Genomic DNA, 25,056 nt, shown 5'->3' on the forward strand with positions numbered 1-25,056 from the left:
GACTTAACTTTTAACAAGGTATGGGACAATCATAGTTCACGGACGCAAACACACATATCCCATAACAAGTTTGCAATATATAAAACCATAAAGATTAATACTGCAAAAATCATCTTCCAAATAATTTTTTAGAATTTAAGAAAATAAATCTAAAAACAATAAATATGAAAACTTTGGACATAACTATGTGTAATCACAATAATGGCTATTCCAAACTCTAGTTATTCTTCCTAAAAACAAAAGAATAAAATTCTCATAAGAAGATTTACCAGACATTAAGACCTTTGAAGAATTCTTTATCGTCCCTGAACTCCTTGTCGTCAACAGTCATTGGGACATAAGGTTCATGAATATAGGAGTTAATATCAGTAGACCTTGTTGACTGATGTCGAACCAGTGCCTTCTGAATCTCCAGAGTCTTCACCACAACAGCCTTAATCTGTTAAATATCCTTTCGTGTCTCCTTCAATACTTCAAGAACATCGGAAAACTTCTGAGAATTTGAAGGAACAGCTCTTGTCCTCCTCGCATTCCTTCTTTTCTTTTTCAAAGTTGGAGGCAACAAAGATTTCTCTTTTTCCTTCATGATTGATGGTTTTACAATCATATTAACATCTTTTCCCTCAGAAGACATAATACTTGGACTATGCATAAGAGTATGGATTTGTGAGAGGAAATCACAATTCAACTCAACAAGTAGTCTTAAGATAAAAGAAGTTTCAAGGAAAAAGGAATCTAGGGTTACACAGCCTTTAATAGGTTCATGCACGCACAATTCTGAACCCAAGAGAGAGTAAAATTATCGAGAATAACCCTCCTTTATTGATGGACAAGGAATTCCAAAAAACAAAACTAAGAAAAGATGAAAATAAACTTTTCCTAAAGACTGAGAGGTGTACAACCTTGTCTCTTTTGATCAGGCACATGAGACAAGATCTACAAAACAACACAATCAAGTTGTGTTGCGGTGAACAACAATCTATCCACCATGTTCCTCTTGAGAGGAATCCATAGACCTATGTCTATCAAAACGATTGGACCATACTTTCTTCTCTAATGGTCTTGTTTTATCCTTGGAAACTAACTTCTTAGACGAAGATAAAATCTTACATACCTCAGCGGTCTTTTGAACAAGTTTGATCTTGTTTTCTAATCGATTTGCTCGTCGTTGAAGTTTGTTGACATGTATCAATTTGTCTTTGTACTTGTAACACTTTGATAGTTCATGACCTTTGAGAGAAAAATATGAGCACGTCAACCTTGAATATAACTCAGGCATCTGAGATGTGCAAGTTGCTAGACACATAGTTGAACCTGAAACATTATTCACAGAGTTTCCAATAGAAAGGTCAGTTTTATCTTCCAGATTGGTTGAGTTTTCTTCTGAAAGAATATCAAGATTGATGTATGTATTGCTACAATTATCAAAATCAATATTTTCACAAATAAGTGCAACACTTGATTTTTCGTCTTCATTAGAATCATAGTTTTCAGACATTTCATCAAGAGTTGCAGCAAGAACTTTGTTCCCAGTGTATTTCTTTCGATTTGGAAACTCATTTGCAAAATAACCAAAGCCTTTACACTTAAAGCACTGAGGCATATCCTCATCATCAGTTTCATCATTATCCCTATTTTTAGGAGGAACACGATTGTATGGTTTATCTGATGACTTGGATTTATCTCTGGAGAACCGTTTACTTCTTTTCAAAAGAAGATCCCTAAACTGTCTTGTGATCAACGAGACTGACTTGTCAAGATCTTCACCCGATGAATCAGCCTCAGAAATATCATCTTCAGAGATGCAAACACTTTTACTTTTGTCAAGTAATTTACTGTTCTTTAGTGCTTTGAAATCAACATCCCTACTGGACTTGGACGTGTGCTCATGATCAAAGATCTTTAGCTTCCCAACCAGAGTATTTCTAGACAGCGTTGCGAGATTATTTCCTTCAACGATGCATGCTTCTTAGAATCGTATCTAGATGGCAAAGATCTGAGAATTTTCATCATAATGTCCTTTTTAGGAATGGTCTTACCCAATGCAAAAGATGCATTAACAATTTCAGACACTTTGTGACTAAACTCATCAAATGTTTCTTCATCTGCCATATGAAGGTTTTCCCAGTCAGAATTTAGATTTTGAAGTCTAGCTTCTTTCTCACTGATATTTCCTTCGAATACAGTTTCTAAGATATCCCATGCTTCTTTATACTTAGTGCACGTAGTCACATGGTGCTGAAGATCTGGGGTAATGGCATGTATGATAGCATTTAAGCCATCAGAATTTTGCTTTGCAGCAAGGATTTCTTCTGGATTATATCTACCAATATCCTTAGGTATAGATACACCGGCTTCTGTATTAACCGGAGGATTATAGCCATTAACAACACGTACCCATGTTTGAAAATCATGAGTGTTAAAGTATTGCTCGGTTGGACCCACCAAGCGTTGGTATGTCCGGTTTGGTTGTCATATTTTAGTGAATCAAAACTCATGTTAAGAGTCACTTAATTATGTACTAGAGTCAACTTCGTATAGTTTAGCTTGAAAGTATTAGGATATGCGACATTACAAGTATTGCGAAGTCTTGAAGATGTGAAGAATCAAGGAGCTATAACGACAACAATCATCCTTACACTATCCTAACGTATCTTTCAAGTCATGCATATTGATAACAAAATTGCGAAGCATATTTGAACTCTAGATAAACATAGTATTAAGGAATACAATACGAGGTTTATTGCTTAACCATTAAACTTTATAGATAATACATAGCCATAATCATTTGAATGCTATTGTGATTATGTATGGGTATGAGGTGAGGATTATCCTAGGGAACAATGTTTTACATGTGTTCTAAGGAAGTAAGTTCATAAACTTGTTTGTGAACCGAAAAATAAATTGCCAGGCATTATTGGTAGAAGTATTCACAAAGACCTGACTTATGTATTGGTATGACTTTTATTAGTGTAACCGATCTTAAGTAATCATCTGAGATGGTATGATCGGGTTTGTGAATTTATGTCTGACCAAATATGGGAAAGGGGAACTGATCCTAGTAAGAGGTACAGTACATCACAAAGGGGAACCGATCCTTGTATGAGGTGCATCAAGGTTTATAGCAGAAAAGGGAACCGATCCTATGAACATGTGCAACACGTTTTTAGGCAAAGGCGAACCGATCCTATGGACATATGCAACACATATAAGTTAGATACCATATATATGTGGGGAAGCGATCCTAGTACCTAGCCAATCGAATTTTGGAAAGCTAGTGTGACTATGCACAGTACTCACATGGAAGGTAGAACCGTTAAACCCATGATTGTGATTGAATGTTATTTGATCAATTGCATAGTTCTTTAAAGTCAGATGAACCAATACTAAACTTGTTTGGAAGTGTGGCAAATCTGTTTCAAGGTTGTAAGTGTGAAAGAGAACTTACAAAGTAAGGATGTCGACATACTTTGAAAACGTGCTATGAATGTTTAATTCTTTAATTGTTCAAAGTTATTCCTTAATAACTAAGGGAATAGAATCCCAGGATCTAGACATAAGTAAGTTAAGAATCTTTGAATTAAGGTTATTAATTTCATTTTGTAGGAAAATACAAGAATTAGTAATGTATATTTACTAATTAGATTTTCCGAGAGATTTCGATCATTATTTTTGGACAGAGCATTTCCAGGAGTTATAAAAACCGAATTTGTGTTTTAATGAATATCTTGAGAATATTTTCGATTTTGGAAATTCCTTGGTGTCCAAACTTCCTTGTCTATAAATACTTGAAGTTTGCCTTTCTAACAAACTAATCCTTCGTAACAACAAGCTTCCTCTTTGTTGTGTTGTTACTAGTGTAGCCTCCTATTAGGAGAGGAGAGTAACCTAATTAGGCGAAATCTCTTACGAACGCGCAGTTTAAAGTCTTCTTTGGGATTGAGAACCTCTAGCGTGTACCGTTGGTGGGAAACTAGATAATTGTGGTTTATCTTTTGTTTTCATTGATTTGATTGTCTAACGGTGGTTGAAATTTGATTGCACCTAGTTTGACTATGCTTGAGAATCTTCTCTTCTGATATAAGATTCACTCAAACTAGTTCAGTGTCTCGAAAGAGATCTTTAGACTGTTGTTAGTTCTATAGACGATCTTTTGATAATCCATTGTTAACAGACTCCGTTCTGTGCGTGATTGATCACAAGAGATTCAAGTGATTGTGTGCAGGTTATTATTGAAGATCTAAGAAGATTTAAAGACGAAGAAGATATTGAAGATTTCTGATTTGTGGGTTCATAATCTTTGGTGTGCACAATACTTGTTTCGGTAAAAGAGGATCCAATTAATAATCGGTTTATCCTTGTGGTAGATTGGATTGATTAATTGAGTAAATCGGCATCAACAAATGTTTTTGGATCAATAGTGTTGTTGGTTTGATCTTAAAGGATTACTTCGGTAATTGAACATTAGATAGATCTATGGACCATACGAAGGAGTTTATGTTCAGATAAACAGAAGATCCTTTATCCGACTCATATCATTTGGTTGAAGAGAGTTGATACCAAACAGATTTGTTGTTCCTTTACTGTTTGGAATATGAACCAAAGGAATTGTTCCAAGTACGTGACTTATTTATAAGTTGGAGGCGTGGTAATACAGACAGAACTAGGTGAAAACTATAGGTTTAGTTGCTTGGTCTCAACTATACGAAGTTAGGTGTAATTTTGTGTAGAGGATTAATCCTGAGAGTATTCAATTCTAGACAAGGTCCCGAAGTTTTTCTGCATTTGCGGTTTTCTCGTTAACAAAATCTTGCTGTGTCATTTACTTTATATTTCCGTATTATAATTGTTTTATTATAATTAAAGTAAATTACACAAACGTTAATTCCTATTTACTTGATAAGTGAATCCTATTGTGTTTGGTGAAGTCCGAACCTTTTTTATCAAGTAACATACTTCGTTGTTGTATTGTCTCGATCTCGTATCCATAGACGATCACACGAAGTGTAAACCGATTAGTTTTTTGTCTCGACTCGGTCCATAGACAATCACTTTCGGAGAAAGGACTTAAAGGTAGGAAAAGTTTTAGCTTGAGGTATATTTGGGTACCCTCGCTTTTTCAATTGGTATCAGAGCAGGCAAACACGAAAAGATCTAACAATCTGTGTTTGGTGCGATGCAACCTATAAGAATTGAATCTAATGGTCGATTAAGTTAACGTAATGGAAGGATTTGACTACTTTATAAGATCGTGATGGAAATCACGTATGACGTATGTAATACTCTTATTCCTAGACATGTTACAAATTATGCTTATGTATGTCTTGAGTGACTTACATAATCCCTTGGTGGACATATGATTGTATATCATTATGTTGAGTAACAATGATACTAAGGCCTATGGGACAGGTTGTACCTTGAAATCGCATGAGATTCCTCTTATGATTTGTATGAACGATGGCTATTGTGTTCTTGATAAATCTGGAACCTTAAATATATTTTGGATGGCCTACCAAAGTATATACTTGTACATTCTCGGATGCAATTCTGTCAATGTATCACCATCTAGGGTGCGATTTTGGAAAACATGTATTACTACAAGGAATAAGTTTTTAGTTAATAATTTTATTAACAATGGATTGCTTCATGCACCTCACAACTGTTTTAATGAAGAAAATGATATTTTGAATATTACATGGTTCATGATTCTGATGATATTTTAACAAATATCATATTTTGTTCAATTTTATCTCTGTATACTCTAGTAAATTCTTGAATAAATTTCAAGTGATATTATCACATTCTGGTAATAAAAGAGTAAACAAATTATTGGACAAAAACATGGAATCAGTCCGAAATAAAGATCCAGTCCATTGAAAACCGGTTTTCCAAAAGAAAGACCTAGACACAAGATCGGAATTGTTTCCCCACAAGCCACAGTTTTCGATTTTGAGTGTATTTCCTAAAACTAGTTATTTCCATATTTTGATATCTAGTCTTCCTATAAAAGATAATTTATTGCTATGTGTTCAAACATATTGGGGAAGATTTCTCAAAAACATAACCAGGGTTTTTCATATTTTTACAAGTATGGGAAAGAGGAAAACAAGGGAAGAAATCTCTGGATTAGACAAGTTTGTTTTGAATCATTTCATCCCTCCCGGGGAAGTTGAGAAAATCAAGTATCCTCACTTGATCAAAGGTAAGCATACACTTACGAATTTTGTAGATAACACATGTTATGATAGATATCAAGCTTTGAAGGAAGTAAGCTTCACTGAAGAGAAGAGATTCGATCTAGATGTTTCAGAAACCAATTATGTGAAGTTTGTTCAAGTCCGAATCTGGGGAAATATGTTCGGATTTGAAAAATATTCACCTGATGTAGTAAGAATTTTTTATGATAATATTCACAATATTAATCATAAAAAGCTTACTTTTAGCACTTTGGTTGGAAGTACTTTTCTTTATGTCAAAAGAAAGATGATATCAGAAATCATCAACTACAATGGGAAGGGTCATATGATTAATGTTTTTGAAATTCACGATGACATTTCAAACCTTATCATTGGTAAAACTGTTGAATGGAAAAATAGAAGGATGATAACCAAAGAAGTACCCTTATACTTGAGGATTTGCGGTAAACTCACAGTACCAACACTCTTTGCTTGCTCAAGAGATTCCTCCCTATGGAATAGAGAATTTGCTGAAGTGGTTTATTACCTTCTTGAAGGAAAGAAACGGATTGATATTTGTGGAATAATTATCAATCAAATGATTAAAATCATTGAATCTCTCAATGTCACAGGTTTCCATAGAAACCTTGGATATCCCTGTGTCATCACCAAGTTGTGTGAAAAAACAATAGGGAACTATCCTGGATATAAGAAAGATACCAAAACTGTCTCTCAGGGAATTATTAACCGGATGAGTGGAACTCAAAAGGGATCAAGTATCTCATATGATAAAACCTATAGTAATGGAGATCTCATGTTTCACATTTTACGTCTTGGGAGACAATTGGACTATATTCAAAGACAGTTGATGTTTGCTTACAGACATGATCAGGAAACTCTTAATGGAAACATATCAATTAATAATGAGTTTCTTAAAGGATAACAATAAGAAGACTCTGAGGATTCATAGGTACAAAAAAATGAATCCTAACTCATCTTCAAGAAAAAGGAAAAAAAATTGACAGTAGTTTTTGATTTATTTCAATAAAGTCTACTATGAATAAAAACTATCTTAATTATGAATAAAATTATTTGATTTATAATTTTTCTTGTGATAGTTTTCGCTTACATAGACTGTGCTTGAATGCTTTTATCTTATTGCTATGTATGTTTATGAGATGTTTGATTTCGGTTTTACTACCTTAATATTCGATCTCATATGTTGTGAACCCTTGTGGTTTGGATGACTTTTTGACTTAGCAGGATTAAGTTCTTACCCATGTTGGTAGGATTTATCAAAGAATCATGAGGGGTTCTAGTAGAAACAATATGCGAAAAACAATATTTGAATCGGTTTTGGTTTAGCATAAAAGCATATGTGTTTCGACGGTTTTCAACTTTTGCTAGAAATTGTTAAAACCGGTTTTCATCCTTTCTCTGGTAAAGGCTAGTTGTTGTTATTCTTTTGTTCTTGCATAAGGATGACAACATGATGATATTTCGATATCAATTCTCCATGGAAGAATATGCAATCATATTGGAGAAGTGGATGCAAAATTTAAGGTAACAATCTTGTTAGTTAATTGTTTTCCTGTTTAAGAAAAGCCCGAGTTTATATCATATATATTTATTGCTTTTGCTTACCAAAATTTCGGTTCAGTTGATGTTTATTCCATGATGTGTATGATTCAATTGGTTCCGATTAAGAAAAAATATTGTTATCTTGCTTTATTGTGTGGTATCAATTGTTTAGGCTTACAAAATTTCGGTGCAATTGCGGTGTTTTAATGCTTATGTTGATTCAATTGCTTTCGGTTGAGGTGAATAATTATGCAAGTTAAATTTTTTTTGGTTTGTATGAATTATTTATGGCTTAACGAAATAAAAGGATTACGGGATGAGTTGTTTAGTCCAATTCGATTCCGGATAAGAGAAACTAAGTTAATTCTGATCTTAGTTAGACTTATCGAAGTGAGGTTTCGGTTATTCAAGTTTACTCGAATGCCTTAACAAGAAATGCTATTTAACTAACCTAGTACTTGTCATGTTTAAAATTGAAAGATCTAAGTTTATGGGTAATTAAAATCCGATGAGAAAAATAGAGTTATCTTTATTTTGGTCTTATCGAATTAAGCGGTCGTTTTTGAACAATCGGTTTAGCAAAGAGACTAAGGTACTTAGTTAATTTTGTTTTGATAAACTAAATTGGAAAAATTGTTTCGGAAAATTGTTTCCTTGGTATCATATCAAAATAAAACTACTTGTAGTTTCGGTTTTGATATTGGTTATAAGAACATGATGTATGGAACCCTCGTGCCTAACTCTACAGGTTGCAAGTCTATTTTGAGATTTGTAAGATTCTTTTCGTGTTGTCCTTTATTCGTTTCTTTGTAATTTTGTGAAAAAAAGGGGGAGAAATATCTGGAGTAAACAAGTGACACTGGCATTGATTTTATATTGATTGGTATCGCTAAGGAAAAGAACATTGGTGCTTAAACGTTTTTATCTAAACGAGAGAGTGAAAGCATAGACTAGGGGGGAGTAACATGCCATATGAATCGGTATAACAAAGACGTGCGGATTGAATATCTACCTATCTTCCTTAGGGGGAGTAATAGCTTTGTTATTATAATGTCAACAACGACATTCTCAAGGATTGAATGTAAGCAGATTACTGTGCTGCTGAATTCAGAAATCAAGCGTATGTGTAATGAATTCTTGTAATTTTTTTATCCATATGATGTAAGAGTTTTGTAACTAAAATTTACAAAGGGGGAGATTGTTAGAGCATAGCTCGGTTGAACCCACCAGGCGTTGGTATGTCAAGTTTGGTTATCATATTTTAGTAAATCAAAACTCATGTTAAGAGTCTCTTTATCATGTACTAGAGTCATCTTCGTATAGGTTAGCTTGAAAGAATTAGGATATGAGACATTACAAGTATTGCGAAGTCTTGAAGATGTGAAGAAGCAAGGAGCTACAACGACAAAAATCATCCTTCCACTTGAGGTTAGTGACATTTGACTTGAACTTTTTCATTCCCTAACGTATCTTTCAAGTTGTGCATATTGAAAACAAAATTGCGAAGCATATTTGAACTCTAGATAGACATAGTATTAAGGAATACAATACGAGGTTTATTGCTTAAACTTTAAACTTTGTAGATAAGACATCGCCATAATCATTTGAATGCTATTGTGATTATGTATGGGTATGAGGTGAGGATTTCATCATAGGGAACAATGTTTTACATGTGTTCTAAGGAAGTAAGCTCATAAACTTGTTTGTGAACCGAAAAGGAAATTGCCATGCGTTATTGGTTTTGTTATTCATTGCATATCTTATGAACAACCAATATGTGTGATTGAGTATAACCGTTCACGACTTGTTTGTGTTCTTGGTAGAACTATTCAGAAAGGCCTGACTTATGTATTGGTATGGCTTTTATTAGTGAAACCGATCTTAAGTAATCACTTGAGATGGTATGATCGGGTTTGTGATTTTATGTCTGGCCAAATATAGGAAAGAGCAACCGATCTTAGTAAAAGGTGCAGTACATCACAAAGGGAAACGGATCCTTGTATGAGGTGCAGCAAGGTTTATAGCAGAAAGGGGAACCGATCCTATGAACCTGTGCAACACTTTTTTAGGCAAAGGGGTGCAACACATATAAGTTAGATACCATATATATGTGGGGAACTGATCCTAGTCAAACGAATTTTGGAAAGCTAGTGTGACTATGCACAATACTCACATGGAAGGTAGAACCGAAAATTGTTTTGGTAGAACCGTTAAACCCATGATTGTGATTGAATGTTATTTGATCAATCGTATAGTTCTTGAAAGTCAGATGAACCAATTCTAAACTTGTTTGGAAGTGTGGAAAATCTGTTTCAAGGTTGTAAGTGTGAAAGAGAACTTACAAAGTAAGGATGTCGACATACTTTGAACACGTGCAATGAATGTTTATTTCTTTAATTGTTCAAAGTTATTCCTTAATAGATAAGGGAAGAGAATCCCAGGATCGAAACATAAGTAAGTTAAGAATCTTTTAAATAAGGTTATTAATTTCATTTTGTATGGAAATACAAGAATTAGTAATGTGCATTTACTAATTAGATTTTCCGAGAGATTTCGATCATTATTTTTGGACAGAGCATTTCCAGGAATTATGAAAACCGAATTTGTGCTTTAATGAATATCTTGAGAATATTTTCGGTTTTGGAAATTCCGTGGTGTCCAAACTTCCTTGTTTATAAATACTTGAAGTTTTCCTTTCTAGCAAACTAATCCTTCGTAACAAGAAGCTTCCTCTTTGTTGTGTTGTTACTGGTGTAGCCGCCTATTCGGAGAGGAGAGTAACCTAATTAGGAGAAATCTATTACGGACGCTCAGTTTAAAGTCTTCTTTGGGATTGAGAAGCTCTAGCGTGTAAAATTGGTGGTAAAATAGATAATTAAGGTTTATATTTTGTTCATTGATTTGATTGACTAACGGTGGTTGAAATCTGATTGCACCTAGTTTGTTTATGCTTGAGAATCTTCTCTTCTGATATAAGATTCACTCAAACTAGTTCAGAGTGTCGACATGGATCTTTAGATTGTTGTTATTTCTAAAGACGATCTTGTGATAATCCATTGTTAATAGACTCTGTTCTGTCCGTGATTGATCACAAGAGGTTCAAGTGATTGTGTGAAGGTTATTATTGAAGATCTAAGAATATTTGAAGACGAAGAAGATATTGAAGATTTATGATTTGTGGGTTCATAATCTTTGGTGTGCACAATACTTGTTTCGGTAAAAGAGGATCCAATTAATAATCGGTTTATCCTTGTGATAGATTGGATTGATTAATTGAATAGGTCGGCATCAACACAATTCTTTGGGTTAATAGTGTTGTTGGCTTAATCTTAAACGATTACTTCGGTAATTGAACATAAGATAGAACTAAGGACCTGACGACGGAGTTTATGTTAAGATAAACAGAAGAGCCTTTGTACGACTCATATCACTTGGTTGAAGAGAGTTGATACCAAACAGATTTATTGTTCCTTTACTGTTTGGAATACGAACCAAAGGAATTGTTCCAAGTACGTGACTTATTTATAAGTTGGAGGCGTGGGAATACAGACAGAACTAGGTGAACTATAGGTTTAGTTGCTTGGTATCAACTATACGAAGTTAGGTGTAATTTTGTGTAGCGGCTAATCCTGAGAGTATTCAATTTTGGACAAGGTCCCGAGGTTTTTCTGCATTTGCGGTTTCCACGTTAACAAAATCTTGCTGTGTCATTTACTTTATATTTCCGCATTATAATTGTTTTATTATAATTAAAGTAAATTACACAAACGTTAATTCCTATTTACTTGATAAGTGAATCCTATTGTATTTGGTTAAGTCCTAACCTTTTTATCAAGTAACATACTTCGTTGTTGTGTTGTCTCGATCTCATATCCATAGACGACCACACGAAGTGTGAACCGATTAGTTGTATTGTCTCGACTCAGTCCATAGAAAATCACTTTCGGAGAAAGGACTTATAGGTAGCAAAAGTTTTAGCTTGAGGTATATTTGGGTACCCTCGCCTTTTCAACGAGCTTGAAGAAAAACACGCATAACAATTTTCCACCATAGGTAGTTTGTTCTATCGAATACTGGTGGTACATCTATGGAGATATAATTCCTTTCCATACAGTCAGATCGCTACAAAAACAAACTTGTAAGGTCTTTAAACGTGTTTGCCTGCTCTATAACAATTGAAAATGCGGGGGTCTAAAAACCACACCCAATATTTCGATTACCAATCTGTATGGACTAACTCCAATATACTTTTAAGAGAATCAACTAGACAGTCAGACTCAATCTTTGATGCCGATCTACACAACTAATCAATCCAATTCTATCACAAGTAGAAAACCAATTATAATTGGATCCTGTTTTTACCGAAACAAGTATTGTGGACACTAAATATTATGAACCCTAAATCAGAAATATTCAATATCTTCTTTGTATTCAAATCTTCTTAGATCTTCAATAAATACTTGCACACAACAACTTGAATCTCTTGTGATTAATCACGCACAGAACGGAGTCTGTTAACAATGGATTATCACAAGATCGTCTTTAGATCTACAAACAGTCTAAAGATCCCTGTCGAAACTATGAACTAGTTTGAGTGAATCTTATATCATAAGAGAAGATCCTCAAGCATAAACAAACTAGGTTCAATCAAAGTTCAACCACCATTAGTCAATCAAATCAATCGAAAACAAAAGATGAACCACAATTATCTAGTTTCCCACCAACGGTACTAATAGAGATTCTCAATCCCAAAGAAGACTTTAAAACGAGCGGTCGTAAGATATTTCTCCTAATTAGGTTACTCTCCTCTCCGAATAGGCGGCTTCACCAGTAACAGCACAACAAGAGGTAGTTTGTTGTTATGAAGGATTAGTTTGCTAGATATGCAAACTTGAATATTTATAGACTAGGAAGTTGGGACACCAAGGAATTTCCAAAACCAAAAACATTCTCAAGATATTCATTAAAGCACAAATTCGGTTTCCATGATTCCTGGAAATTCTCTGTCCAAAAATAATGATTGAAATCTCTTGGAAAATCTCTAATTAGTAAATGCGCATTACTAATTCTTATTTTCCGAAAAATAAAATTAATAACCTTAATTAAAAGATTCTTAATTTATTGATGTTTCGATCTAGTGATTCTCTTCCCTTAGCTATTAAGGAATAACTTTGAACAATTAAATATTAACTTTCACATCACGTGTTCAAAGTATGTCGACATCCTTACTTTGTAAGTCCTCTTTCATACTTACAACCTTGAAACCGATTTGCCACACTTCCAAACAAGTTTAGAATTGGTTCATCTGACTTTCAAGAACTATGTAATTGATCAAGACCATTCAATCACAAAACATGGATGTAACGGTTCTACCAAAACAAGTTTCGGTTCTACCTCTATGTGAGTATTGTGCTTAGTCACACTAGCTTTCCAAAATTCTGTTGACTAGGTACTAGGATCGGTTCCCTACATATATATGTTATCTAACTTATATGTGTTGCACATGTCCATAGGATCGGTTCCCCTTTGCCTAAAAACGTGTTGCACATGTCCATAGGATCGGTTCCCCTTTATGCTATAAACTTGTTGCACCTCATACAAGGATTGATTCCCCTTTGTAATGTACAACACCTCTTACTAGGATCGGTTCCTCTTTACCCAGAATTGGTTAGACAAAAAAATCACAAACTCGATCATACCATCTCAAGTGATTACTTAAGATCGGTTTCACTAATAAAAGTCATACCAGTACATAAGTCAGGCCTTTGTGAATAGTTTTACCAAGAACACAAACAAGTCATGAACGGTTATACTAATCACACATATTGGTTGTTCATAAGATATGCAATGAATAACAATACCAATAACACCTGGCGATTTCCTTTTCGATTCACAAACCAAGTTCATGAATTTACTTCCTTAGAACACATGTAAAACATTGTTCCCTAGGATGAAATCTTCACCTCATACCCATACTAATCACAATAGCATTAAACGATTATTTCGATGTTTTATTTACAAAGTTTAATAGTTAAGAAATAAACCTCGTATTGTATTCCTTAATACTATGTCTATCTAGAGTTCAATCATGCTTCGCAGTTTTGTTTTCAATATGCACGACTTGAAAGATACGTTAGGGAATGAAACAGTTCAAGTCAAATATCACTCACCTCAAGTGGAAGGATGATGTTGTCGTTGTATCTCCTTGATTCTTCACATCTTCAAGTATTCACAATATTTGTAATGTCTCATATCCTAATACTTTCAAGCTAACCTATACGAAGTTGACTCTAGTACATAATCAAGCGACTCTTAACATGAGTTTTGATTCACTAAAATATAACAACCAAACTTGACATACCAACGCTTGATGGATTCAACCGAGCTATGCTCTAACACCATTTTCAAGTAATTGAAACTTAATATGACTTTTGTCACTAGTAAAGATGGACTTGGCCAAAGCGAAATCTTACCAACACATATTTCGAGAAATAGATAAGCGAATAAACTCGGCTCGAAATAGCAAATGTGTATAATCAAAATCTATATAGCAAAACGACTTTTGTCTCAAGATATGAGATAGAGTAGACATACTTTTGAGTGACATATAAGTTCAAGTTTCTACATACCTTTTAGTCGATGAAGTTCCACCAGTTCCTTGAGTAGTTATTCGTCTTTGTATGATGATCGGCATGGAGTCTTGAGCTCAACTACACTTTCTATGCTAGTCCGAGACTTAGCTATAAGTAGACTAGAAATCAAGACTTATAGTTCTGATCACTAACATTGAAAAACATGCTTGAGATAGCAACGTATGCGAGTTCGACCGAGCAGTGTTCTAACATTATTATTCGTTATGCATATATTACTCACTATTTTGACATATGCAGGTAGAATTCTATCGAGACTACGTTATAGGTATGCTCCGACTAGCAATCCACAATATTTCAATTTGCAACACGGATCAAAGATGTGTTCTAAAACTGAAAGTAAGGTCCTTTAGATAAGGAAGCCTAATGGTCTGGATAAAGTGTAAGTTATATACTTTAAGATTGATTACATTTATAAGGTTGTGTTGCTCATTTTATTTTTTATTTTGGGTACATATATCACTGTGGTATAATGGTTATAGAAAACGAAATAAAATAAGAAAATTGAAAATGCGGGGGTCTAACAACCACACCTAACAATTTGTTTGGCAATCTGAGAGGAATTACTCCAATACACTTTCTAGAGAATCAACTAGACAGTTAGACTCAATATAGAATAAAGTATATCAAAGAGTTTAATATATCTAACTCTTAATTCAATCCATAATCAACAAATAGAAATCTGCGAGCCCGATTGAATATAAGAGGAATTACTTGAACGGTACCAAAGACCAATATTCAAGTGTCAATCAATGTAAATCAACAACCAAAGGTTGTATATTCTAATTGATTGATCTTAACGCACAACCCGTGATATTTCAATTATACAACAAAATATAATGCGGAAAAGAAATAACACAGACACCAGAATTTTGTTAACGAGGAAACCGCAAATACAAAAAAATCCAGGGACCTAGTCCAGATTGAACACCACACTGTATTAAGCCGCTACAGACACAGTAGCCTACTACCAATTAACTTCGTACTGGACTGTAGTTGAACCTTAATCAATCTCACACTGATTCAAGGTACAGTTGCGCTCCTTACGTCTCTGATCCCAGCAGGATACTACGCACTTGATTCCCTTAGCTGATCTCACCCACAGCCAATGATGTAGTTTTACAGTGATAAGTAGGGAATTCGTTTCTCGGACTTGGAAAGATTTTAATTTTAGACTTGATAAAAGAAAATATTAAAACTAACAAAATTATGGAAAAGAAGGTACCAAGAGTAAGAGCTACTGGGACTTAGGACTTCACTGTTTTTCATACTCTTGTGGTTCAGAAATTAATCCTATGATAATTATGGATCAAATAAAATTTATCTTCTAATAATATTTGCCAAGATAGATTTTTTAAAGGCAATGACTGTAAATCTAAAGCATAGGTCATCAAATCATTTAAGCTAAGCATGACCCATCAATTGAAATAACAATCATTCAATAAAAATCATAAAACAATTAATAAACAATGCAAAAAGTAAATAAGAATTAATTCAAGTTACCACATAGATGAAATCCAGCTTCCTTCTTTGTCCCAGTGATGGGGTTTAGCTTATTATGATAAAAACACACTCAAAATGATATTTCATAGCTCTAAAAGGTGTTTTTATTAAAGAAATTGTATAAGATAGATATTTGCAACGCTGTAATGGTGTTACATACGTCACTGTTACAAGCAGGCTGTTGCAATTTAAACGTAACTGTTACAAAGGTACTATCGCAGACACTGTTCAACAACGACAGTTCTTTTGTGTCTGTTCTTCGTGTTCTTCAGAATGACACTTCTATGGTGTTTTCTGCAACTTCTCCTACTTCTTCTCTGATGCTGCAACAGAATTGCTCTGCAGCGATTTGTTTGATGCTCTGCACTACCCCTAACTCTCGATAACCCTTTTATATGCTCCCACTGGCCTTTTTATAGTCAACGGGCGAAGAAATATTCCCATTAACTTCAAAATATTCCGCCATAACTTCTCGGATTTTTGCGGGAAATAATTTCCTTTCTTGCTCTTTCACGCTATCAGGTTACTGTCAAGTATCCTTATTTTTGTTCTACACGCTTCTGCTGCAGCTTAGCACACTCCAAAATAAACATTACATGTCGAAATCGTGTGCAATCCCGTGAATATATCCCATAAAACACGTACTCCCCTGTTCCTTTCCCATCGATGATACATCCAGATTATTTTGAATACGAAGGACTTACCAGTCCTTTTTAGCTCAAACAAGTCCAGCCCGATTAATTCAAGCAATTAAGTTGCATCAAATCCATTCCAAAATCCATATAAAACTTCCCGGAACCAAGTAAACCCGAGACTGATATTTTTTCAATTGGAGATTATCCAACCCATTCTAAACGAATCTGAGACCATTATCAACCCTTTCTATCCATTAAGAACAAACCTAATTAATTTGATCGATCGAGTATGCCTCTAACAACTCCAAATATTGAACCGTGACTTTCCCGGTGACTGCAACCATTTGTTTCAATTATCCAGCCAATTCCAGACGAATCAAACACCATTACCATCTCTGTTAAGCTCAAGAAAGTAGACCCACAAAATTTCAGCCATTGAATCTCAGTAGAACACCTTCAAATCTTCAACCCTAGATCTGTTGCCTTAAAAAAAAAATTTCCCGCCATTTTCTAAATTCAAATTGTTGAAGAAGGTCACCCCTTAACCGAGCTGCTTGGGTGCCAATAGAAATCAGAATTCCCCTTATCCAAAATGGGGGTCCGAATAGCAAATGTCCTCCGGGTGGGATTTTATCAACTTTTCGAGCCGATTTTTCCAAAAATGTTTGTTTCCCAAAAATACCTACAAACACACAAAACACCATAATAAATACAAAATCGAGTACCAATAATTCAGAAAATTGAGGACAAAATTAGACACATAAATGTGTCTATCAAATACCCCCAAACTTATTATTTGCTAGTCCTCGAGAAATTTTATTCTAGAAAATAAAATCCTAACTCACTTTCGCAGGCATCGCGATTGCACTTAACATGTGCAACAAGCCTTTGAACCCCTAGCTTTCCCTAGTGGCCGAGTTATAGTCTCGGGAGGGCTTACCAGAGGTATACCCACACAGCCTTTAGCCCAGACCCTAGCTATCTACGCGGAACCTTGGTAGGCACTACAGAATCTCCTTGGTTGGCATACTTATTGACTACAGGAGGAAGTACCCTGATGCGAAATTCCAATTACTGTACACGAGTTTGCACTCAAGCATACTAAAATTTATATATAAATGACATAGCTCGACTCATATTGTTTTTGAACATCATAACCGGAGTAAACCTATCACATGGATGGATTAAGAAGATGTATGTAGAGAAAAATGTAGATGGTTTTGATGTTGACTAAGGTGAACGGTGTTTCCCATATCTGTATGAAGGCCACTACTAGGATGAACCTATCCTAATGGACTGAGATACCGGTCTGACTAATATTCAACACAGCTGGCAAATACAAGGGGACCAGCGGGTGATAATCATAACTCTAGGTCAACACAACTGGCATATACAAGTGCACCAGTGGTCGACTTTATTGAATTTATTGCGGTTGGTCTGATGGTCTAGTCTCAATTTTTTTTTTGTATCTCAATCACTTTATCTCAACCTATCAGTGGTAACAACTTGATTTGTGTGCCCCACCAAATCACTAAGAAACATATTTAAAAGAAAAGAAAATAAAAATATAAGGTGAAAAGGATTCAACGAGATATGGCGAAACTACCATGTTTTTTTCTCTAACACCTGAGCTCTATGCTTTTATGAATAGACTCTTTAGATGTTTCCATCTAATCAGATTGATTCCTCAACTCCTACAACCAAGATGCTTCCATCCACTTAGATTGGTTAGTCCCATCCTTAATAAGCATAAATTTCTAGGCTCTGAAGTTTATTTATCTCAACTAACAAAAAGTTTCTCCCATACCCCCAAAATTAAATCTAACATTGTCCTCAATGTTCTAAAGATAAAATTAAAACATGAACAAGGAGAAACATTTATCATTTGAAGAAAAAGAGTTAAGGAAAGATATTACCGTGTTGCATGAGTATGGGTTACCTCCCAAGAAGTGCTAAGTTTGAAGTCTTCAGCTAGACGTCAAATACCCATAAAATGTCTAATTACCTTTTCAAATCATATATATATATATATAGTCGAAACAACTGTGGATCAACAATACCAAATAAAACTGCCATAATTATGAGAGAACTGCACCGGATTAGAAAAATGAACAGACAGAGCATAACCTGATATAAGATTTCTTTCAAGACAACTTGGTTTATCCGTGGCGCCCATTTGGGTTTCGTATGATTGTCTTGACTAATAGATTCCTTCGCATTACAGGGCTCTAATAAATGGATTTCCTCCTGGACAGTATCAGGAGGATCAGGTTGAGGAATCGGAAGAGACTCAAGTAATACCTCAAGTATACTAGGATCGAGTCCCAAGTTAGGGTATACTTGACCATTACTACCCCCAAACTTAGGGTAGTCAGTATTCTCGGACAGACCTCTAACTATTGCTTGAATTTTCGGATCCTCGGAGTCTTTAAAATACTCAAGAGCTTCTGTTAGATCACTATCCCCAAACTTAAGGTCAACACTACTCTCCGTAATACCTAGCACTATGGCTTGAATTTCAGGGTCCGTAGAGTCTTTAAAGTACTCGAGAGCTTCTTCTAGTTCAACAGTTTGGTCACCTAACTGACTTAAGAGAATCTCATCAAATTCATCCAAAGAATCATCCAATAAAGTGTCGTCCCAATTATCCTGAACTAGATCCTGGACTAAAGTCCTAATCATATTCACTTCCTTTAAATCATTATAAGGTTTTCTAGTAACATTAAATACATTTATTTCTGTAGTCATATTACCAAAGGATATGTTCATAATTCCGGTCTTACAATTGATGATATCATTAGATGTGGCTAAAAATGGGCGACCTAAAATCACTGGTATTTGAGCACTAGGGTCCTGAACTGGTTGAGTGTCTAGAACAAAAAAATCCACTGGATAAAAAAATTTATCAACCTCAATCAGTACATCCTCTATGACACCACAAGGGACTTTGACAGACCTATCAGCTAATTGTAGTGTCATTTTTGTCGATTTCAACTCACTAAGACCTAGCTGGGCGTACACATGGTACGGGAGTAATTTAACACTAGATCCTAAGTCAAGTAATGCCTTATCAACCATGTGATTGCTAATCGTACAAGATATGGTGGGGCATCCAAGGTCTCTATACTTAGGGGTTGTTTGGTTCAGAAGGATTGAACTTACCTGACCAGCTAAAAAGGCTTTCTTATGGACATTAAGCTTACGCTTTCGAGTACAAAGATCCTTAAGGAACTTGGCATAAGCAGGCATTTGCCTGATTTCTTCTAGTAATGGAATGTTAATGTTTACTTGTTTAAATATTTCCATTATTTCATTGAAAGTTGATTCCATCTTGGTTGGAGCTAACAACTGTGGATATGGGGCTTTAGGAACAAAGTGAGACCTATCGGGGACCGCATTGGACTCTTTAGGGACTTTATCAGTCTCTTCAACTATGGGCTCTTCTTCAGAAGTAGAGGGTGGAACTACACTATGTCCATTATCAGGCATGACTACCTTATTGTCCACCATCATACCAATTCTAAGGGTTGTTATAGAGTTCACATGATCAAACTATTTCTCTCCAGAGGATAGTTCATGAATTCCTCTGGAATTGGGTAGTGGTTTATTGGGGGACTTTCCTTTTTCTCTTTCGCTCAAAAACTCTACAATTATACTAACCGGATTTTTTAGCTATGAAATAGCCTGAGAGTTTTCATGTAAACCTTTCTCAACCGTTTGATTAAACTCTGCAACGTTATGAGATAAGATGGTGAGAGACTCTTCTAAGCTCATGATTTTTTTATCCGACATGTTCTGATACTGATCTGGCCCTAAATGGTTCTTAGTATACCCAAAACCCGAGAGAGTCTGAGAACTACTAGGCTGACCTTGACTCTGGCCCTTAGACCAAGAAAAATTAGGGTGGTTCCTCCAACCAGGGTTATAGGTATCTGAATATGGATCAAATCTCCGACGGTTTTCAAACCAAGAGTTGTTGTAAATAGCATGGGCTTGCTCTTCGTATCTAGCATGGTGTGACCTTTGATTAATTTCTAAGGCCTCTATATGCCTAAGAATATTAGACCCATAATCAACTCTATCGACCCTATGGATTTGATTTCTAGGTATTTCTGGTTCTCTCATTGAAGCCCATTGCCTAGCTTTCTCAGCTAACTCAATGAACTCGTCAAAACAAGCATCTGGGTCCTGATGGGTGAATTCTCCACCACTAATTTTTTCTACCTGCATACGGGTTTCACTATCAAGGCCCTCATACAAAATTTGGGCCAAGTAGGCTTTTTCAAAGCCGTGATGTGGGCACTGGTATAACAATTCACTAAACCTTTCTACATAATCATGAAGTTTTTCACCTAATTTCTGCTTGAAGGTTTGGATAGACCGCCGAACAGCAGCAGTCTTATGGTGTGGGTAGAAATTTTTAACAAATACCTCTACAAGACCATCCCACGTGGTAATTGTTTTAGAAGGGATAGAATGATACCACTCTTTGGCTTTATCATCGAGGGAGAAGTGAAACAAACGTAACCTAAGCACATCTTTGGAGACATTCGGATAACTCGTTGTGTCGTAAATCGTTTCAAAGTATCTTATGTGGGTATACGGGTTCTCATTCTTTAACCCCATAAAAGTACGAAACATGCCAATTGTCTCAAGTCTAATATCAAATTGGACCGTAGAAGCTGGTATAACTACACCAGGGTCACGCATTACTCAAGACGGGTTCAAACGATCCCTAAGGGTTTTTACCGGGACCACATCATCATTTTCATTAGCCATATCGGAAAAAATAGAAGTACCACCTAGATATGTGTAGCGGGTCGGACTCAAATTGAAAAGGTCGTTATCCTCAAGTCTATCTCCTACCCGTTTCCAACGACGCATACACAAGTAGAACCGCTAGTGGTAACCAAAAAATTGTGCACATGCAAATGCTGGGGTTCACTAATTTAGGAAAGCTTGGGTTACCTTTAGAAATATATACCAACAGTCAGAGACTGGTCAATGGTACGAGGCTAAGGTTTGTGGTTTTTCGGATGATAACGCCCAGAGGGTTCACCGTACTAAACCACGTGGTTTCCTAAAATCGGCGCCAGACGAAAATGCAATTGGTGTGTGCACGTGTTTTTTTTTTAATTAATAAAAATAAAATAAGAGAATGAAATAAAATATTTACAAAGAAAGAAATAAAATAATTATGTACAAATAAATAAAAGCTAAAAAATAGTACTACCTTAATTACAAAAATAAAATCTTGAGTACGCTACTTACCTTTTTTGTAGGCAAATCCACAATAAATGCGAAATATAACCTGCACAACAAAGAAAAGACTATACCCAAAGTAAAATCAAAGAAAATAAAAATAAAATAAAAATCTAAAACTAACCTAAAGGAAAGTCCGCGTCGACGGCGCCAAAAACTGATATAGTTTTTACAGTGATTAGTAGGGAATTCGTTTCTCGGACTTGGGAAGATTGTGATTTTAGACTTGATAAAAAAATATTAAATCTAACAAAAATATGGAAAAGAAGGTAACAAGAGTAAGAGCTACTGGGACTTAGGATTTCATTGTTTTTCATACTCTTGTGGTTCAGAAATTAATCCTATGATAATTATGGATCAAATAAAATTTATTAACTCTTAATATTTTCCAAGATAGATTTTTTAAAAGCAATGACTGTAAATCTAAAGCATGGGTCATCAAATCATTTAAGCTAAGCATGACCCATCAATTGAAATAACAATCATTCAATAAAGTTCATAAAACAATTAATAAACAATGCAAAAAGTAAATAAGAATTAATTCAAGTTACCACATAGATGAAATCCAGCTTCCTCCTTTGTCCCAGTGATGGGGTTTAGCTCATCATAATAAAAACACACTCAAAACGATATTTCATAGCTCTAAAAGGTGTTTTTATTGAAGAAATTGTATAAGACAGAGATTTGCAACGCTGTAATGGTGTTACAGACGTCACTGTTACAAGCAGGATGTTACAATTTAAACGTAACTGTTACAAAGGTACTATCACATACACTGTTCAACAACGAAAATTATTTTGTGTTTGTTCTTCGTGTTTTTCAGAACGACACTTCTATGGTGTCGTCTGCAACTTCTCCTACTTCTTCTCTGCCGCTGCTACAGAATCGCTCTGCAGCGATTTGTTTGATGCTCTGCACTACCCCTAACTCTCGATAACCCTTCTATATGCTCCCACTGGCCTTTTATAGTCAACAGGTGAAGAAATCTTCCCATTAACTTCAAAATATTCCGCCATAACTTCTCGGATTTTTGCTGGAAATAATTTTCTTTTCTTCCTCTTTGACGCTATCTGGTTGCTGTCAAGTATCCTTATTTTTCTTCTACACGCTTCTGCTGCAGCTTAGCACACTCCAAACACAAACATTACACGTCGAAATCGTGTGCAGTCCCATGAATATATCCCCTAAAACACGTACTCCCCTGTTCCTTTCACATCGAAGATACATCCAGATTATTTTGAATACGAAGGACTTACCAGTCCTGTTTAGCTCAAACAAGTCCAACCCAATTAATTCCAGCGATTAAGTTGCATCAAATCTATTCCAAAATCCATATAAAACTTCCCTGAACCAAGTAAACTCGAGACTGATATTTTTTCAATTGGAGATTATCCAACCCATTCCAAACGAATCTGAGACCATTATCATCCCTTTCTAGCCATTAAGAACAAACCCAATTAATTTGATCGATCGAGTCTGCCTCTAACAACTCCAAATATTTTAACCCTAATTTTCCCGGTGAATGCAACCATTTGTTTCGGTTATCCAGCCAATTCCAGACGATTCAAACACCATTACCATCTCTGTTAAGCTCAAGGAATTAGAACCACAAAATTTCATCCATTGAATCTCAGTAGAACACCTTCAATCTTCAACCCTAAATTTTTTGCCTTAAAACCAAATTTTCCCGCCTTTTTCTAAACTCAAATTGTTGAAGTGGGTCACCCATTATCCGAGCTGCTTGGGTGTCGATAGCAATAAGAGTTCCCCTTATCCATTGGACGCCCCTTATCCAAAATGGGGGTCTGAATAGAAAATGTCCTCCGGGTGGGCTTTTATCAACTTTTCGAGCCGATGTTTCCAAAAATGTTTGTTTCTCAAAAATACCTACAAACACACAAAACACCATTATAAATACAAAATCTAGTACCAACAATACAGAAAATTGAGGACCAAATTAGACACAAAAATGTGTCTATCAACCAAGAGTTGCTACGACCCAAAGTCGAAGACTTGATAAACAAATCTGTCTCACACAGAAAAGTCTATATGATTGAATAAATTTGTCTTCCACAGAAATACCCAAGTGTTTTTTGTTCCGCCTTTTGATAAATCAAGGTGAACAGAAACCAATTGATAAACCGGACGTATATTCCCGAAGAACAACCTAGTATTATCAATCACCTCACAATGAACTTAATCGACTAGCAAAACAAGTTATTATGGAATTACAAACGATGAGACGAAGGTATTTGTGATTAGTTTTCCATCTTGCCTATCGGAGATATAAATCTCAAGCCAATTTTAAAATTGCACTCAATCACGATAGAAACAGCAAGATCAGATCACGCAACTACAAAGAAAATAGTTGGGTTTGGCTTCACAATCCCAATGAAGTCTTCAATTAGTTAACCTACAGGGTATCGAGAGGAAACCTAAGGTTGAAGGAGAATCTAGTTATGCAACTAGTAACACACAAGAGGTGTGGGGAATAGGTTTCCCAGTTGCTAGAGTTCTCCTTTATATAGTTTTCAAATCAGGGTTTGCAATCCAAGTTACCTTGGTAACAAAGCAGTTAATAATCATCGTTAGATGAAAAACCTGATTCAACCAAGGTAATATCTTTCAACCGTTAAACCGAACTTAGGTTGTCAGACACAAATGAAATGTACCCTCATTTAGGTTTATGTAATCGTACCTAAACGTGTACACCATGTTGGTTCATAAATAGTTAACCGAGGTTAGCCATATGATTACTCTCATATTAACCTTATTCATCTTAACCATAACTAGTTCAAATAACTCAAATGAAACTAGTTAAAGAGTTGTTCAATTGTTATATTCTCATGGATTTATACAAGAACACAATTGAAGCAAAATCGGTTTGATTTACTTGAATCAATACGTGAACATTATAGCCACGGTTTGCAAAGATTGCATTCCTTATTGATAAATGTTTTAGGTTCATGTACAACCGATCTTAGAAAGTAACCACTTAAGTATGCGTACGGGTATGCATACTTAAGTAACCGGATTTGAGTTTGTTTTAGTTTTCAAACTCAGCATAAATTCACGGACGTAAACTTTCCGCCAGTATGCGTACGGGTACGCGTACTTTAGGTAACCGGATGAGTTTGGTTTTGGTTTCTAAACTAAGCAGAAATTCACGGACGTGAACTTCCGCCAGTATGCGTACTCGTACGCATACTTACCCAGTCTTCTACAACCTTTTTGTATATAGACAAGTAT

Source organism: Papaver somniferum, chromosome 2 (assembly GCF_003573695.1).
Source record: "Papaver somniferum cultivar HN1 chromosome 2, ASM357369v1, whole genome shotgun sequence".
NCBI lineage: Eukaryota > Viridiplantae > Streptophyta > Magnoliopsida > Ranunculales > Papaveraceae > Papaver > Papaver somniferum.